We start from the raw sequence: 19197 nt of genomic DNA on the forward strand, positions 1-19197 counted from the left end.
TGTCCTGGGGACAGTGGTGGAGCCAAGCAGGGCAGCACCTGCTGGCCCCGAGCTCTGGATGGGGCACGGGGACATCAGGGCAACGGGAGAGGGACGTGAGCTCATCCCTGTGCCTCTGGGTATCGATTCCACTCAGTGGCAAATTGAAATGCTTTTGTAGATTTGGTCTTTAGTGACTCATTTTTTTTTTTCTGCCCAATTATAGCGGGTTAAAGAGGCAGGCAATGGTTTGGTTTTTGTGTTTTATGTACAAGTACGTGCTGGGACTCCTGGGGAGGCCTGTGCAGGGCCAGGAGTTGCATTTTGATGCTCCTTGTGGGTCCCTTCCAATTCAGGGAATTTAATGAATGTATGATTGTGAAAATGAACCTATTTTTAGATGGGGCACAGCAGGATTTATTTTGCCCCTCCACAGTTCCCAGTTGCTCCCAGGCACTGGATGTGCTGCAATATTCCATATGATGGGAGCTTTCTTACTATGGCTTCTTGGAATCTCTTCTGGAGTATTTTCCTCACAAGTTGAGGACACTTCCATCCATTGGACTCTCTAAACCTGCCAGAGCTCCAGGCAGGGTTGTACAGAGTGTGAGATGTGGTGTGGGCAGGCACTGCTGGGTTTGCCAGTGACCAGTGCCACCAATCCAGTGGTTTTTCCACTTAAAATACCCTTTCAAGGTTGTAAGCAAGGCATTGTATTGTGAACGGGATTCTTCCACAATTTTTCTGATGTTAAGGACTCATAAAGATTTTTAACAACAGACTTTTACATAGTTAAACTGAGAAATAGCTTCTCTAATGTTTTCAGCTACTCCTGACAATAATGTCTTTACCTCAGGAGCAAAGTATTCATGCTGATGTCAATAAAGGCAGTGGTTTTGACAGCAGTTTTATACATCAGCATAGATCTGGAGTGCTGAATATTACCTGTGTTATCAATTGGCTAACACTTTCCACGAGAGAGATGTCTCTTTAGAAAGCTGTTCCTTTTATGAGTGTCATCAACTCCTGTCAGCCTGACACCGCTGGGTTTGACTGGGTTTGAAGTTTTTGTTGTTGTTTAAATTTGTGATAACATAAGTGAGAGCTTTTTGAGGAATGGATGTTGAAAAATGTGTTCTGTTCACACATAAACGGCTTCATTCAGCTGCTTTTTTTGTGAAAGCTCTGAGATCTGTGGAGGAAAATATTAAGTAATGGAGTGATTTGCTGTGCTTTGGGTGCTAAAACAGCACAGGTGTAGCTCACACAGAGGCAGTGACTTATTGCAGCTCTGAATGTCTCTCAGTTTAAAAGTTCTGGGGTTTAAAGCTTTGTGCAGAATCTCTTTTGGATTTTGGATAACCCAAGGGCACACAGGCCCTGGGAGCACAGGGAAGGTATGAGTGCACAATCCCATCCAAACAAGGAACACTTTATTAGTAGGTATCAGGAATATTTCCTTTTTTTTATGTTAAGGAAAAAGAAAACAAAACTTTTGTATTTCTAACACTGCAAATTAGTGTGGGTTCACAATTTATGGGGGCAGAAAGAACACACTCTTGCTGACAAACTTCAATTTTTCACTGCTGGTGAAAGGAACCCCAAGAAAAAGAGATGTGACATCTGGCACAGCTCAGCACCAGCTGGTCCAGGGCACACTCCTGAAGAAGCCTAAGGAGGCATCAGCCATGATTCCAACAGGTGACACTAAATCTTCCCAAAATTATCACTGCCAGCTTGTAAGGACCTGGTATCAACACAGAATCCCAAAATGGGATTTGGGTTGGGAGGGACCTTAAAACCCACCCAGTGCCACCCCTGCCATGGCAGGGACACCTCCCACTGTCCCAGGTGCTCCAGCCCCAGTGTCCAACCTGGCCTGGGGCACCCTGTGCTAGGTGCACACCTCCCCACCCTCCCAGGGAACAATTTCTTCCCAATATTTAATAATTTCTATATTGTTCCAATTTGATTTCGGTATTGTACCAACACGCTGAAGTTGAACATGGGTGGAGAGCAGGGAGCAGCTGCTTTCCTTATGGGAGGCCTCTTTCTGAATATTTACATCTGAGCTATAAATCAGCCCTAACACATCACTCAGTGTAATAGGTTCCTGTAATTAAATGAGAGCTTTATTGAATAAATTGCACACTGTTAATTGTACGTGTAAGAGTCTCTGGCAATTCCTTTGACTTTATTGCAGATAAAACAATGACCTTGTCTGTTTTCATAGTGCTTGATAATTTAAGAAGATTGAAGAAGTGTTAATTGTGAGTTGGCCAAGAAGTCTTTAAAATGCCTTAATAGCTTTAATAGTATTAACTCAATATTGAGATAAGATTATTCCTCGTGCTTTCTGTGTACTCACAGTGCCAGGCACTGCTCCTCTCACCTCTGGAACTCACCTGTGAGAGCAGTGGAGCTTGGGGTGGGCAACAAAAACCAGGAAAATGTTGATTTAGTCTATAATAGCCACAAATCGATTTTTCTTGATGGAGTGGAGAGTCAGGAATTATCTGCATTACATCAACAAGGATTTTATGCAAATGAATGCAGAATTAGAATAGCAGAGTGCAGCTTGATGACATTGGTCTTATTTTTTTTGCATGTTAGTCAATAGTTGCTAAGTTTACAATTTTCCTTTTCCTTTGGCATCTTTATTTATAATTAAGTTATTTATACATGCATACAAGTACAAACTCACCCATTGGGCACTGAAATGAAATCCCAGAGAGGCTTTATTTTTATTTACTGCTTCCTCCAATAAATGCACATCTTTCAAATCTCTGCAGAGCTGCATCGATTCCTGAAGTATCATCTCCCAGTTTATTGAGTACAAGTGGTGACTGATTGTCCCCTGACACTTCAGCAAGGACTTCAGCATGCAAGAAACAAGTTTTAAATTGGCTATGACTTTATTAAGATGGCACCACATCTGGGAAGTTATTTGGGATGGCTGGGAATTTCTCAATATTTTTTTTTTGTCCCCCCCCACTGGAAAATGCTGATTTGCCCAAATCCAGGCTGTTTGCTAAGCAAAATTTGATTCAACAGATCCAATTAAGAAGAAAAAGAAGCCAGAGCAGTTGCAGGTTGACACTGTTAACAGGAGATTGTGCTTTTCCTTGTGATGGCAATTTTTCAACATTTTAATGAACTTCCACTTGAAAAAAAGGGAAGTTGAAACCAATTAATTTGAGTGACCTGACAAAAAAAAAAAAACCCAACAAAACAGGAGGAGTGTTGGAGGGTGGCAATGTGAGATCACAGCTTTACACCCTGTCTCTTGCAGAACTTCCCTGCAAACTGCTGAAAACCTGTGGGAAAACCAGGCTGAATCCACACTCAGTAGGAACTGCCTTGCTGTGCTGCTGATATCCTCCAAGCTTAGGGAAAACCGGGGAATTTAAAGGGAAAATCAGCACTAACAGCCTGGTTTTTATCCTTTTGGTGTCTTCTGCTCTCCTGGGAGCAGCTTGTCTCCATCACCAGAGTCGAGCTTGGAGTTGTGCTTGTCTCTCATCTCTTCTTAGCAAATTCCAGCCCATTCCCAATCCTGTTTAGCTTTGCTGGGATCTTCCTGAGATTCTCCTTTTTTGCCTCAATCCTATTGAACACCACATTTTTGTGCTAAACAATATCCTTTCTAATAATCTGATCCATTTCTGATCACAACTTTGCTTGAAATTTGCATTGCTGCAACATCAGGATCCTATCAAGTTAGTTTGGAATCAATCTGGTTCACAGAAGACACTTGAATTTAAAGTCTGAAACCATCTTCCATTTAAAATAACATTTTTAAAAATTAATTTGCACCTGTGCTCAATAGGGCACAGGAAGAGCAGCAAAGCTTTTCACCAGGGTTTGAAAACTACAGCAAATAAATTCTTCAGTCAGAGAAAAATAACCTAATAGCAGCTTTCCCTGGGAACTCACAGGATTTCTCTGTTCAACAGAGCAGGAAAATACATGTGCTTTGTATGAATATAGAAATGAAGAAATAATTTATCAAGCAAAAATATAGGTATTTCTTCAAGAATTTCCATTGCTCTGGAAATATTTTTTCTTTTTTTGACACAGTTTTTCTGCTCTGATGTTTGATGGATTGATCTAAGATGGGAGAAGAAGTGCTTTCCTTCCTTTGATGATAAAGAAAAGGGAAGAAAGAAAAACTTAAGCATTAAGATGCCAACATGTGTTTTATCTACTTCAGTTCTGCCTGAGAACTGTTCTGTTTCCCCCTTTGCAGAAATGATTGCTTTACTTTCTCTGCCTCTTTCCACAATTTTCCTATTTTTTTTCCTTAGTTTCCTATTTTTTCATTTGTATTTTACCATTCCCAAGAGAGTAAAGCACCTGATCCCTGAGGTTCTGATCCCTGAGATTGTCCAGAGATATCCTACCTTGGCAGCTGGGTGAGGACAAAACTTCTGTTTTGCTATTGAGACTCTAAATGCCAGGATTTTTAATTTAATTATTGCACTTCACCAGTCCACTTTGAGAGGAATATTGATCAGTTCTCTGTTCCCAGTATTATTCTTATTTCTTTGAGACATTTTAATATAAAAATAGTGCCTTTTTCTAAATGCAGAGTTTTATGTACTTGAATCTCCTTCCCCAATTACTTTAATTAAAGATATCAGCTGGAGACTGAGTGGAGGACCAGGGATGTTTTTTCTTGACAGAGTTTCTATTTGTACATCTCCCAAAGCAAATAAATCCAGCTTGGAATTGAATTTAGGGGGTGCTTTGTATTGGTTCATTAAGGAGGTATAAAATCCACCTAATTTAGTAAATTCCATACAAGGTATATCAGTTTGAAATTTGTTTATGTGTTCAGAACAAGAAATGGATCTCTGTTATGGGAATTGTGGTTTCCTGAAAAATGATGATTTTTTAAAAATTATGAGCAATAATCTCCATGGTTTTTTAAGCAAAATCTTCTTTACTCACAGAGGTCTTTTTGAGAAAAAGGTTTTGGATGACTTGATAGACTCCTGTCAATGGAGACATCCCAAATCACTTAAAATATTAAAATTTGTTGTCTAATTTTACAGCTGGACTCTTCAGGCATCTCCAGACATCAGGTTACCAGCTCTGCTGAATTTCAGCTTGAGGAGTTTTCATAAAGCCTACAGGAACTTCCGATTGCCAGTAGGATTAAAAAAAAATGAGATTTCATTAATTTTTTGATCCATTCCAGACTCTGGGAGAAATCTGGTCCGGGTTTTCCCTTTGCCAGCTCCATTCTTGACTCCAGCAGAAATCCTCTCCGGGTTTTCCCTTAGCTGGATCCATTCCTGACTCCAGCAGAAATCCTCTCCGGGTTTTCCCTTTTCCTGCTCCATTCCTGACTCCGGGCCGTTCTTTGTTCCCTACACTGAATTTCTGAATTTCTGAATTTCTGAATTTCGGGCTCACCTGCGGCTCTGCCCTCTGCAGGAGTTGCAGTTTCTCCCAGCTGGTCAGAGACTGCAGGGTGACTCCTGGAGAGCTGCTCTTGTTCAGCCTCACAATTCAAAGTGTTCTGCTCCTGCTGTTAAGCTGGACTTAAGCCTTTCTGGGTTTGCTGTTGCTTCTGATAAATACAAAAATCCCAGCAATGCCTCAAAGGAAGGTCAGCACTGCTCACAAATGACACTGCAGCCTTCAGCTGAGGCCTTGCTGTCCAAAGCAACAATAATTGCAGGGCACCAAATTTCAGGTTGTGAAGTTCTTCAGCCTCAGTCTGACTCGATGACAGACAGTGGCACTGAGCTCCTGAGCTTGCAGCTTGATTGCAGACCATAAATTGTGCCAAATCAAATCCACCACCTCACTCCATACAGCAGCAATGGGAAATACAGAAAACTCAAGACTTTTTTTTTCCCTTCTATTTATTTCTTGGGGAAGGGAGAGGACATTGTTGAAATAAAACCATTTAATTTTGTGTAAATTTCTCAGCTTTGCTGGAAGTTTCAAAGCCCAGCTCTCTGATCCATGATTTCTCATGGGTTCTGCCTAAAAGATAGCATCCTCCAAACGGGATTATTTCCCTGGATAAGGCAGGAAAGATCTGTTTTCAATCTCTTGCTGTGAATCAAGCCAAAGAAAGACTCAAACCCATCACAGGCAGGTGCAGGCTGCACCCAGAGCTGACAGCACCATCAGGTTGGGAATGCTGCAAGGATAATCACAGGCTGGCAACTTTTGGGTCCTTTTTTTACCAATATTGATTGGCTGACTCTGCAAAAATGCTGCAAATGTGGCAGGAGAAAGGCTTGCTGATGTTCATGGACTGCAGGGTGCTGGGGTCAGGGAGCACCTGGAGCCAAGGGTGCCCAGTGCACGCTTTAATGAAGTGTGACATCGAAATTCAGCGTGACCTTGTGTTGTACAGGAGCAGGAGTATCGTGAGCTACATCAATAAAATCTGAATAAGGTCTTTTTTCAGCTGAAAGGAGTCTCTGACACCTGAGCTGCTATAAATATTCATTGGGAAAACAGACCAAATGGCATTGAGGGTTATTTTTGGTAGCACTGGGGGCTGTGTTTGGGTTTATGCCACAAGAAATGAAACAACTGGGGATTTTATTTATGAAAATATAATATGAGAAGGAGTGGTTTGAATTAGAGTTTCAAAGGGGGGTATAGGAGTCTTTCCACATGTGTTTGCTGAAGATATTTAAAGAAGCTGGACAGAGACTTGGGTTCACTAGTGATCAAAAAGTCCTGAAGTTTTACAGCACACAGGTGCAAGTCTTGACAGGATTATTTTACAAGGCCTGTCCTCTATTTAAATTCTTATTTTCCTTTGAACTATCCCAGGATATTATCTGAAATAGGAGAAGTACTTCATCTTTCTTAAGAAGAGTTCTCTCACTGAGGAGAGCAGTTCTTGATGCTTCAAATTAACATCTGCATAGCCAAAATACGGTAACACAACTTTTGAATATGCTTGGCCTTGGCTTTTGTTAGTGAGTGTCTTGTTTTTCTCTGGGATGCAAAGATCAACACCAAAGTTTATGAACTTTGGGAAACTTCTCCAAGGTGAGCAGAGGGATGGAGCAGCTCTGCTGGGAGGAAAGGCTGGCACAGCTGGCATTGCTCACTGCACAGGAGAAGCTTTGGGGTGACCTCCAGGACCTGGAGGAGCTACAGGAAAGATTGAGATCCAAAAAGGATGGAGTGCCAGGACAAGGGGGAATGGCTTCAAACGGACAGAGAGTAGACTCAGGTGAGATATTTGGAATAAATCCTTCCCTGGGAGGGTGTGAGGCCCTGGCACAGCTGGGCTGCCCCTGGATCCCTGGGAGTGCTCAAGGCCAGGCTGGAGCAGCCTGGGACAGTGGGAGGTGTCCCTGCCATGGCAGGGGTGGCACTGGACTGGAGGGGCTCACCCTACATTTCTCTCAGTCCCACATTTAAATACATTTGCATATCTGGCTAATTCTGTCTAGCTGATCCCAGCAATCAGCTGTTCCAGAGCCCTCTCCTGCAGGAAGGCAGCCCAGCTGCTGCATGTTTGGGGACATGCAAGTGGCACATCCCAATCCCAGCAGAGGAGCCACTCCAGCCAAATGGAGGCCAAGCTCTGCTCTCCTGCTTATTAAACACCATTCATCACAGCACACTCCACGGGTCACAGCTGCATGGGGAAATGCTGCTGTTTGTGTAGCAAAGAGATCTCCTTAAACTCCTTTTGCAATGTTATTTTTAGCCTTCAGCTATTGCTCTAACTTAAGATGCAGCCATTGTTGTTTTAGGGCCTTTTTAACACTTTCTGGCCACATTGAAATCAAGAATTTAAAAATACTTGCTTATTTTAAATTGATAACTATGCTTCCTGAGCTCAGTAATAGCCACAATCTGGCTTTACTTTTAATTTTGCTGCTTTAACACCTTACAGCTGCAGTTTCCATGCAGGCAAATTGGATGGCAGCTTGGTGCACATGAATATTGTTCACAGAAGCTTTTTGTTCCACTTTTACTAAAAAAGGAATACCTGTATAAATACATCTGCATAGTGTATTATAAATACACACATTTATGTAGAAATACATAAATCAATAAATACATAAATTTATAAGTGATCACAATTTTGCTTTTGTGATTGTATTTTTTCCAGCTCTTCACTCAGGAGCATTTCTGGCCCATCATGTGCTGATTTATTTTTCCACAAGGCCATGCAGTGTTTTTATGTTGCTCAGCTGCCTGGCTTGGTGCTGGGAGGGCACAGAAAGGTTGGAATGAGTGGATGTGGGAGGAATTCTGTCACATTTTGCATTCAGGCAACCCACAGTTGGAATTCTGACATCCCTGCCCATGTGTTATTAAGCCATTGAAGAAATAGAAAAAAAAAAACCAGGTAAAATTAACATGACCTCCAGGTTTTCCCAAACATATGAAATTATTTTAGAGAGGTTTTCCCTAAATTTACTGGAATTCCAGGCTGGTATTTTAACCCCCAAACCCTGATGTGGCAGAGTGGTAAATCCACAGCACAGGATGATGGGTGCCTGGAGGAGAAGCACTGCTGTCCCCCCTGCAGGTATCTTCACACTGGGGAGATTCAGACGAGATCCCAGGAAAAATTTCCTCCTGTGAAAGCTGTCAGGGATTGGAACAGACCACCCAGGGCAGTGGTGGAGTCCCCATGCCTGGAAGTGTTCAAAAAACATGTGGATGTGGCAGCTGAGGACAGGGATTAGGGTTGATGGTCGGACTTGATGAGCTTAGAGGTCTTTTCCACCCTTAATGATTCTCTGATTCTGTTCAAGGCTAAAGGATTAAGAATTTAAAAGACTCCAATCCTTGATGATGTTCTTATGTGCCTGTAGAATAGGCCCTAATTTACTGATCAGCCACAATGAAGAACAGACTTTCCAGAGAGAGAAAAAGAGGGAATTTAGCCCTGAAAAAGGATGGAGAATAGAAGGGGAAATTAGTGAAGACACAGGAGATGCAATCTAAGTTCAAATGAAATATCCCTGCTCCTCTCATTTGACAGGCTGTGCTGATCCCATGGAGTCCTCACCATAAAAAGTTGCCCAGTGATGCTCCAGAAGGTGAGTAAATGTATGTCAGGAGGAAAAAATAACACTCCCATGATTTAAGATTATTTTCCCCCACTTCTGCATGAGATTGGATCTATTGTAACCTTCCTAAACCTTTGTTACCTTTGTAATTTAAACTGACACGTTAAATGCTAATGCAATTGATGGGGGTGAACAAGTGGTCAAGGAACAACCTGATCTGACTGTATAATGCATCAGAGAATTGCAAAAATATGCAGGTCAGATGTAATTTTGACAGAAAATGGCTCGCTGCAAGGGTTTATGTTTCCCTGGATGGTCTTAAAAAGAGTTGGACTATGGTAAGTACCACAGCGCTCAAAAAAATACCAAGTTAAACTTGATGGAAAAAATCCAAGTTCTCAATATCCTCAGATTTCATTATCAGTTTTTATTGGAGCTGGGATAATAAGATTATAGAATTAAGAGAAAAGTTATACCCATTTTCTTCAGCTCAGCAGCCCTAATGTGCAGCAAGGAAGCGACACTCATTTCTCACCATAAATACGGCAAAAACTGCCTGGAAAATGAAGTCTCTGGCCATGTGCAGGTCCTGACTGAAAATTCTGTTCCTCAACAGGCACTGGGCCATGGCAATAACCCTTAAGGGTGGTAAAAAGGTTTCTCACCAATTTATCCTAGAGTTGAGGACTTTCCATTTGGCACAACTCACCTGTGGAGTGGGACCAGGATGTGAATCCTGGAGCAGCTGCCCACAGGAGGAACCTCCCTGTTCCAGGGGTGAAATGTGTGAAGGGAAACAGCAGAGAAATCACAGGCAGTTCAACCCAGAGCTCTTCATTTCCAGTTTAGGGACTTCCTGAAAAATTACACATTAAATGCCTCTGCTGACTGCCTGAGATGATCTGAGGCAAAGTTGGGCAACTTTCATGTGCACCAACACTCTGTGGATCCCACCTTTATTTCCTCACATTAATGTATGTGCTCAGAAAAGCACTGCTGTAGAACACAGATCATTTTCCATTTTGGGGCCATGATAACAAACTGTTCACTCCAGTCTGAGCCTTACCAAGGATGCTGGAAGTATCAGCTTTTCCCTGGACCCTTTCTGAGCAAGAAGAGAGTCAGTGACTTCACAATTTTTCAAGCACTGACGTTAGGCCAGTGGATTTTGGTACCATATTCCTCAAAAGAGTGTCGGGTTTTTTAACTCTGAAAACTCAGGAATCCCTCAAATTTTTTCCACTCCTAAGATGCCACCAGCAGGTGCTAAATAGACCAGAACAAAGACAGCAAATAAAGATATAACCACTCCCTTCAAGAATTTGACTTATTTTCAGTGTTTTCCTGATTTGTTTACTACTTCAGTGGGTTTTTTTTTTCTCCTCAGAGGTTGAATTTGTCCTCCTGCCTGCTGTATTCTTCATCTATGTAAGTGTTTAGAAAGGAAAATTGAAATGTAAATTGACTCAGTGCTTTTAAAACCTTAAAAAAAAATAATAATTCAGTGCCTACTGGATGAGATGGAACTCTCCTGGCTGCTCTAACCTGCCGAGCAGGTTAGCATAACATGGAAGCAATTATTGTACTCACCATATAAAAGCTGTCAGGTTTAATACTTAACTGCAGGATCCCCCCTGAATGTTTGATTTCCAACCATCATCCCTGTGAAGCTCCAGAAATACAGGGACATAAGGAAGATTCTGGGCTAAGGAATTTATTGGGCTACCCTGAGTTATAAAAGGGAAATTGGGGAAGAATGATACACCCTGTAAACACAGCCCCTTTTTAATCAAACACTTCCCAGCCCCATAAAACAAAACAGAACAAACTGCAGAATAAATATGGAATTTCTGGTTTGGATTGTAATAATTGTGACACCATTTCATTTCTTTTTCAACTTGTCTGGAAGCAGCTTTTGCTGGAATATTATTCCCATTATTTTCTGTCCTTTTATTTGAATTTCTTGGGTGGTTTTGGGTTTTGGTTTTTGTGGATTTTTTGGTCTTGTTGGTTGGTTTTCTTGCCTTTTTTTTTTTCCTGGTTGTTTTTTGTCTGGTTGGGGTTTGTTTGGTTTTGGTGGGCTTTTTTGCATGTTTACTTTTTTGTTTGTTTGTTGAGTTTTTGTGGGGTTTTTTTGGCTTTATTTTTGGGGGGTTCTTGGGTTTTGAGGGGATTTTTTGGGTTCTTTGTTCTGGGGCTTTTTGGGGATGGGTCTTTTTCTGCAGAGGGAGAATCAACCCGAAAAATGCTTTGACTTTCACAGCTCTTCTACTGCTAAACTTTATTCTACATTTATAACACACAATGCAAATAATTATTGATCTCTTTTCTGATCTGGGCTTTACTGTGTGCCCTTGCTGTGGCTAAAATCTCAAAGCATCTGCAGGGTCTGGTTTGAAGCTCTGTCACCTCACAGCTCTGGGGGATTGCTCCTAGCAGCAGAAACATCGCCTGCCCATGGTCCATAACAGCTTGGAACAAAGAGGTATAAAAGCAGGGAGCAGGAGACAGATTTATCTCGGTGTATTTCAAGAAATGATGATCCTGAATTGATTCCTTCTCTGAAATACAAACTCCATGTTTAGCTCTTCTGAAAAAGAAGAAAAAAAAAGGAAAACCATAAAATAAACCAGGATTTATCCTCAAGATCAACTCTTATTCTCTTTCAGAAATTACATTCTAGACAATAAGTGATCATTATGTGCCAACAGAGCTGAGAATCTGATTTTAACTTTCAGGTAACATATTAGGGCCATAACCAAATCTGAGAACTATTATCATAGCCAAATGACTGTAATGCTTCAAGGCTGTAACAGTCATCACCTTTTTATCATTCAGATTACCAGCCAAGCCTGAAACAATGAATTTCTTTAACATTATTCTCCCATAACCTTTAACTGTATGCATTATTTCAAACATCTGAAATAATCCTTTATATGACACAGTAGAATAATACTTTTGCCACTCACTGCACACTGGAATTTGTTAAGCCCAGAGCAGAGCAAAATCTCCAGTCTGTTCTGTCTGCCATGGAAATACATTCATTTCAATCGTGCTGCAATGGTGTTTAAGTGATAAATAATTTGAAGGAACACTGATAGGAAGCATAAGGTTCATAAAAGTCCAGAAATGCTGCTGCAGTTTTATCACCAGTATAAAAGTGTCCTGCTTGCCTTGTTTTGGGAGGGCTTTACTTGGCCAGCTCTCACATATTTCACGTGGAATGTACAGCATAAATATTCCATGGGTTCATTACAGAGCTGTGTTTGTGATAAACCTTCCCAGAGTCCTTTCAGGAAATGTTTATTCCTGTTCTGTCAAGTGGGTGCTAATGCCCCAGGCCAGCTCTCTCCACAGGCCATGCTGATAAATAATCCTGTGTATGCTCTGGTGATTCTGTGCATAAACTCCCCTCTGTCTGAGTTACTGCAGCTCCAGGCCCTGCATGAATCAGATTTATAAACACAACACTGTGTTTCTTACCTGTGTTGAGGTGGATTATGATGGCAGAATTGGCGTTTATCTGGACTCTTGGTATGAAAACAAGCCAGCCACACAAGCAGTGCATGAAAATACAAAAGCAGCTGCAGGGAATATTGCCAGGGAGAGGGGTCTTGGAAAGCATCCCAGGGAGCCTGGAGGCTGCTGAGTAAGAACACTTTGGATCAGCCCCTTGGAGAGCACAGCCTCTGAAGGAGCACGTTTGGAGAATTCTGTTGTGTGTTCTTCATTGTCCTCATGAAAACAGAGCACCTCAGAAAGGGCTCAGCAATACAGAGCAGCAGCTTTTTAATTGAAGTTCAGCTACTTCCAAAATCTTGAAAATGTAGGCTTAGAAAACCTGAATTTATTGAAATATTTCTAAACTGCTTTAAGGAAAAGGGATTCAGATACAAAGGATTCAGGCTCTGGACAAGGAACAATTATTCTTGTGCTGAACAAGCAAAAAGGGGTTGGAATTTAGGTCCAATTCTTCTGTGATTTCTTGTGTGACCTTTCACAAGCCACACGTGATCACAAAATGATTTCCACTGGCTTCAGTGGAGGAGAGAATCAGCTCCTAATTTCTCTTTAAATCAGTTTTCTCATTAGTGAATTACCGACCTCAGAGCTTAATGCTTCCAATGCTCTTCAGTATCCTTGAAGGGGAAGTGATATTGGGATGTTAACTGTCCTCACTGCCAGCAGCCAGGCAGCAGAAAATCCAGATTAATAGGGGCCCTTTAGTGCCATGGCCACCACGTGGATCTGTGTTCTCCACCCCAGAAGAACAAGGCAAGAGTCAAAAAGAATAATTTAAACATTTCAGCTCAAGAGAACGCTGCTTTCTCAGCAGGTACCTGGAATTTCCTGCAGGTTTTGCTGTATTTTAGGGCAGATTTTCATTTGCTGTCATCTCAGCACTCCACTAAAGCACTTCTTTTCATTCACAGAGTTAATCAGCAAGTTCACATCACCTGGAATGGAAATTTCTGGAGCTGAATTTTCCCCTTGCTCCAGGATTCGAGGGCTGACAATGTTTACACAGAGCTACAAACTCCAAGCTCAAGGAGAGGCAGAAATTGTTCATGCTGGCAATGCTCAGCCTCACCTGGCAGGAAAAGGTGACCATTCCAGGGGAGAGGAAACCAAAGACTGACAGCAAATTTGCTGTTAGGTCTTTTGTTTAAAAAAAAGGTCAGTCCTGAACATTAAAGAGGGCCAGCGGGAAATCATTAAATCTGAATGATAACGTGGGTTTATTTTAATTTGCTCGCCTGGATTTTCACTGACAATGAATGGATTGTGGAAAATAAAATGAACTCCATAAAAATGTGGAGTTGCAGCAGGACTTAGAAAATAATTGTAATAACCCAGCCAGACTTCCTACCCCTTTCTCCTGGATTAGTTTTTATCTCTATTACTTGCATCACCAAAAGACTAACTTTTATACAGTTTAAGTGCCACATGCTGGACCCCCTGGAGGATTTCAATAATTTTAGCTGTGTGTTTTTCCATTTTTCAATTATAAATATTTCAATATTTTCAATATTTCAATTATTTTAATATTTCAATTAAAGCCTTCAAAGCCTTGGCTCAGCTGCCACCAAGCCCTGGAGTCACTGGGTGCTACATGGCCATGTAGATGAGCCTGAGGCAGAGCAGGAATCCCCCAGCTGTGATTCCTGAAGGATCCAACCCATGGAATTCATGGGAGGGTGGAATCCTTCCTTGGGATGTCCTCCATGGACCAGGCCACCATCAACTTCTTGGGGATCTTTCAAAATCATTCAATTTCCATAAATTCAACTGCTACGAAGTCTTCATAAACTCATTGGAGTAGGGGTGAAAAAAGGCTTCATTCTTTCCCAAGGTGGCTGCTGGAACCTGCCTGTGAGAATCAGAAAAGTCGAGGCTGAAAAGACCTTCAAGAGCCCCGAGTCCAAGCCAAGGGATTGTGCCTTTTCAGTAAATGAAAAAAGAAACATCCATCTCTGCTGCAGAGATCACCTGGCACGCCTGCTGATTTATTTAACTAATTTTTCATCCCATAATTCTTCCAATCTGTGCTCAAACCACCTCAGCCTGCATTTCTGTGCTGAAGGTTACCAAGCTGGCAGAGCTGTGTCCTTCCAGTGATGGATCTCTCTGATGCTCTGTTTGCCTGCCCTTCATCTGCTCCAAGGCTGACTGAGGTGGGTTTTTATTCTCATCCAGCAGGAATTCAGGAACACCCTTCTTTCTCTCGCCCACCCAAGCAGGAGGATTTGTGCATGCTAATAAATCCTTTCTCTTATGTTATTTTAACTCCTGAGCTGGTGGTGTTGTCAGAACAGCTCTAATTGAGTCATTGGTCATGGGAACCATCTCACACTGGTACCCCTGGTCACCAGCACCTGCTCAGCTCCTCTCTTTGTTGTCCCAACAAAGGCTCTGGATTCATTCCCAGCCCCAAGGGCCAGCAGGCACCATGGGGAGGGCAGAAACATTCTCAAGTTATTTGAAAAGCCATCAATTTCCCAAAGAGCGCTGTGCTGAATTAAAGCTGGTCCAAACTCCTCACCCTGGCCATATTTCCTGCCCATCACAGTGGATATGTCAGCTGTTGTTCCACCACCTGTTAATCCGTCTGTGCTCGGGCTGCACATGTGATTTATGAGGCTTCCTGTATCTTACTTCTTCCCTGCATGTGACCAATGCAGCTATTTTTTCATCATTCTTGTTTTTTTTTATTTTTCATGTTACATCCACCTATTAGTCACAGTTTTAAGACAGGGAAATATGGAAATTTTTCTTTCCACAACATTCATTGAAGTTTTTCTGCCTTTTTTATCATGAGCAACTGAAGTTGTATTGACACAACAGCTCGGGCAGATATTTTAATTTACAATTTTCACCGCCCTCCTTCACTGCTATCCAAAGTGAATTTTAACCACGAGTGATACAGAAATGAATCTGATGATTTGTAATCATCAGCAGCTCAGGTAATAAGGAATCTCCTGCTGGGGTTGCACATCAATGCAGACAGGAGCAAAATTGCTTTGTGCTTATAACCTGGGGTAGTTTTAATAATTTTATTTCTATTTCTTTCCAAATTCTGGGAAACATTAGCCAGATAATGATGCCTTTTGATTACCAAGCTTGTTCCCTCTTTCAGAAAACAGTTTTGGACTGCAAGAATCACCTCAAATGGGGTTTCTTTTGTGGGCTGGTTTTGGTTGGTTTTTTTCCCCTCTATGTTATCTTTGTGCCTGAGTATTCCTGTTTTTCAGTCCTACTGCTCTGCTCCAATATGCTCCCAATATTTTCGCTTTTACTGGCTCATTTACCCTATGCAATAAAGGTGCTTGTCATGTCATAAGGTAAGTATTTTCCCTAGAAAATGTTGTAAAACTTTTCATCAAACTGGACATTTCTATTGATTTTTGAATTGATATTTGCAGGTCTCTTTCTGCTTTCTTTTTAACAATTGACTTTCAGACCCCCACATTTCTTGAAAGAAATATTGCTCTAAATTGCAGTGATCTTGACCTGCTCTTTTTCTCCTCTTATCCCTCAGAGCTTTGCTATTCCCATATTCTAATTGCTCCTTGCAATTAGTTCACAGAAAATTAGAAGAGATAATGGTTAATGAACAACTGCCACTCACTGTCAGTGAAGTGCTGCAAAGGAAAAGGCACTTTCAGAAGTCAGATAAATGAGAAAATATCACAAAGGCAAACAGCACCCAGAGTTGGGGGAAAAACTGTGAGGACACAATTTTTCCTTGATCTCACAAAATACTCCTGTTGAGAATATTCATCTCACATCCACCCCTGAAGAACTTTCCTTACCCTCCAGACGTGCAGTGAAATGACCCCAAGGCAGTTTAGGCCAGTGGTATTTTTAAAATATCTCGCATAGGCTTGTCTTGGACACTTTCAAAGATACACCAAAAAACCAATTACAATTATTAAACCTGTGTAATGTAAATATTTACACCCTTCCCACCCAGTGCCTGCATTGAAGTTGTGGTGAGAGTGCTGGGAACACCAATTTATTCTGATTTTTACCTGCAGAGAAATCCACAGTGTCCACCTCATTAGGATGATGATTTTCCTTGTAGGGTTTTTGCCTTCATTTCTCCAGGGTGAAAGCAAAAATCCCAGAGTGGTTTGGGTTGAAAAGGACCTTAATGCTCATTTAGTCATGGGCCTAAATCTCCACAGTACCCAGCAAAACGGGAGAACATTTTATTCTGCTTTTCTTCTGGATCTGAGCCCAATCACATCAAATTTAAAGTGATTACCTTCAGAATAAGATCCCATCCAGGATAAACCACTCCAGCAGGATATTTCCATTGCTGATTTCCCCAACCAAGCTTAGTCACAAACATCCCCAGATGTGGTTCAGAACGTTGTTTGCCTTCATCCAGGAGGAAGATCAATTCTGTTGTGGAAACAGTGCACAGCGTGGGATCACTCTAATCAATTTGAGCAGGCCTTGGTAAAACTGTCTGGTAGTCTGCAATCCAGCAGCATCAAAGCTAATTAATACTCTAGTCAGCTTAATGAATGTATTAGTGGTTAATATTTGTGTATAAGCTCCTCATAACTCAATAATCCTCTCCCATTTGCATTATTAATAGGACAGGTATGAGCTGATTGATCACAGAACCCATTAACTCAGATTTGTGCTGCCTCCAGTTCCCTCCAAGGAAGAGCAGGAATCACTGAGGATTGCAGGGAGCAGGCTCTGCAAAGGCCTTTTCAGACTCCAGCTGAGTGGGACTGAAGAATTGCAATGGGAAGTTGCATTTTAAACCAGAAACGAACTGATCTAGAAGGTGATGGATGTGTGAACCCAAGGGCTGAGTGCCCAGGTTTGTGAGATGCCCAAATTCTTTCAGGTCAAAGGCAAGAAAAACAGTCAGGAAGGAAGGAGAAAAAAAGGGAGAGGTACAATCCACTCCACAAAACAATTTCCCTTCATTTCCCTTCCTCTCTTTGCCCCGCTCCTCACATAAAAACCACGAAGTGGGAGCTCATTTATTGAAATGAAGCTGGAGGTTGGCTCAGGTGGGAGACGAGTAAATAAACCAAGCGCTTCTAACGCCTGCTAGAGAGGAACAATATTTTGCAATTTCCCTCCTACAGGCTTTGTGTTCTACAAAGAGAAATAAAAACGTGCTTCATCCTCTTCAGCAGCCTTGAAAGCTTTTGCTTATTCACAGCCCCTGACGAGAGAGGAGGCCAGATAATCCTCTGGAAGGGGAGAGCACCGTTCCAACGCTGCGCAGAGAGCGTGCGGCAGATGAGTTCCATTGGAACAACAATAAAAAAAAGAGATGAGGAAAAAGCAGCTCGTTCCTTTGGAGACTCATCTTTTTAATGCACCATTTCCACAGGATCTTCTAATTGCTTCTTGTGGGATTGGAGTGTTTTCTCTTGCAGCCTCTCTTCGGAAATTTGTTACATTTCCTGCTACGATGTTCTCCTGCTTTTTTATTTTCAGGTTTGAAGAACTGTTTTCTTATCTTCTTTTTATTTTTTTCCTTCCTTGAGATATTTTCCCCATCTCTCCCATTTCCATGCTCATGTTGTTATTATCAGGGAAATTTAAGCTTCTGTGGTGCTGTGAAGCTGAATCCTCTTTTATTGCCACGCTTTCTTATGTGGTGGGACAGCAGCGAGAGCTGCTGGTTAATCACTTCTGAAGTCCTACATGTGGCAGGGAGATGTGCTATGAATTATCCAGTGAGCTGTACCTGCATGATTAATGAGAATCCATTCTCCACTCTGCACTCCAGCGCTCCTCCAGTAGCAATTTCTTTGTTAGAACCGTGTACAAAGGGAATGAGAGAGGAGAGGAGACAGGAAAACCTCAAGGAAAGGAGTTTGTGGCTGAAAAAAGGGGATGAGAGCAAGCAGCAATGCCACTGCTCCCAGGGCTGGCCAGATGTTTGCTCATCTGTTCAGGCACAGCTCTTTATTGTCAGCTGCCACACGACAAGTGGCAAAGCTAAAGCTTAATAAGTAATTAAGACAGTCTGCCATGGAAATGAGAAAAAAACGAGGGAAGCAATGTCTTTCACCTCTCCTCATCTGATTTAACTGGTTAAAATGTTCCTCTGCTTTGCACAGAGCTGAGCAAATCGCTCATTATAAATAATGTATTAACCTAATTTCTTCACTTTTACTCTGTGAAGTGTTCCTGACTAGATTTATTACTACTCCTTCTTGAAAAGTACTGGTACCTGGAAGCAAATCAGCAGATATTTTATCTGCTCATGGTAACTCCATCCAAACAGGTTGTGCTGTAAATTGAGAAAGTCTAATACTTCCTCTCCAGGTAGTACTTGAGAAATATTTAGGAAATAGCTTCAGAGAAAATATTTATAGCTAAAATCGGTGTGTTGGGAACATTTTGTGCACCTGAACCTCACTGATGTGCTTGAGGGGAGTCATTGTGAGGGACTCAGGGCCAACTAAAAATTAAATATTTCTTAATATGCCAGTGAAATGATTGCTATTACGAGATCTGCTTAAATGAGCAGATTCATAGCTTTGTGAGACAGACAATATCACCTCAGGTGTACAAAATATCCAGATATTGCACTGCTCCAACACCAACTGTCCACCTTTAGCCAAACTTGTCTCCAGATTACAGCAAATCTTTCCTTTCCCTTGATGCCATTATCCTCTTGGTGTTAGTTCATAACTCTCAGGAATTCAAAATCAAG

This window comes from Fringilla coelebs (assembly GCF_963513975.1).
Source record: "Fringilla coelebs genome assembly, chromosome: 13".
Taxonomy (NCBI): domain Eukaryota; kingdom Metazoa; phylum Chordata; class Aves; order Passeriformes; family Fringillidae; genus Fringilla; species Fringilla coelebs.